This window comes from Calidris pugnax, unplaced genomic scaffold (assembly GCF_001431845.1).
Source record: "Calidris pugnax isolate Ruff unplaced genomic scaffold, ASM143184v1 scaffold46, whole genome shotgun sequence".
In the NCBI taxonomy this organism is placed as follows: Eukaryota; Metazoa; Chordata; class Aves; order Charadriiformes; family Scolopacidae; genus Calidris; species Calidris pugnax.
Window position 1 is genome coordinate 1,040,574 of NW_015090769.1, and position 1,272 is coordinate 1,041,845.

Consider the following 1,272-nt stretch of genomic DNA (forward strand, 5'->3'; position numbering starts at 1 on the left):
TGGGGGTTCCCGGTAAAGGGCACCCTGGAAACCCTCCCTTCTGCTTCCCACTCCCCCAAACCTCCCTGCCCTGACAATTTGAGGGTGGTGGGGGTTGCCCTGGTGGCCACGGGTGCCGTTGGCTACCCCAGGGGCCGGTGACTCAGGCCTGGTGTGCCCGGCCAGGGAGGCAGCACAGGAATAGTTACACACCAGCCGCTGCGACGCGGAGGGAGTGGCTGCCCAAATATTTCAGGGCTGCGCTAAGCAACTAAAAATACACGTCAAACCCTCCTCCTCCTCCTCCTCCTCCTCCTTTTTTTTCCTTTTAAAATATGTTTTCTTTCTTTCTTTCTAAATCTTTTTCTTTTTTTTTTTTTCAATCTGTAATTCTTGGGTTTGAGCGTTGGAGAACCCCACGCTCGAAGGGGCCATTGTGGGTCCCCTTGGGGTTTCCTTTGGGGACCTGGCGTGGGTTTTTTTGGGGGCAGGTTGGGGGTGGGGGGACTTCTCGTTTTCCCAGCTTGGTTCCTCTCTCCATCCCTGCAGCCGTGACTAAGAGGCGGCTTCTCCCGTGCCCCCCGGTGCCAATCCCAGGGTGGCAAATGCTCTCCTGCTCCTTCCCTTTATTTTTGATGTGGGTGCATCCATGGTACCCCGTGGGCATCTCAGTTTGGGTGGCCACCTTATTTTTGGCTCCCGGCTGGAGCGGGATGGGGTGACGTGGGTGTAATGGAACCGGTTGCCCCCATGGGATGGTGCCGGGGAGAACGGGGGACACACCGGGGAGGTGGGAGGATGCTCCGGTGATGGTGACCCCCCCTTTGAGGCTCGTCCTGCCCCGGTGCCATGGGTTCATCCCAAATCCTCGCCGCCTGCTGCGGGGTAAATATAGCCCGGGTGGCAGGTGGCACGGAGTGACTCGGTGGGCGATGGCGGGGACCAGCAGCTTTGGCCACTGGCCACCAAGCCCAGATGATGGTGGCACTTGCCACCAAGGTCTGGATGGGGACAGCCCCCCCTCGCCGCTCCTCACGGGTCCCTGGCGGAAAGGGGACCCTCTGAATCATGACCCTCATTAAACCCTCGTTAGGAAAATGAAGCTGCCGGCAACGCCGCGGGCACCGGGCCACCACCGGCGAGACAACCTGGGGTTTGGGGACAAGGGACGTGTGGGATGAGCGGGGAGGGGGGGGAAAGGATGGGAGGATGAGGCCCGGGGGGGTTGGGGGGGGGGGCTACAAACTTCAGGGAGGGACCCGGCTGGGCTGGGCGCGTGGGTTTGATCCCTGG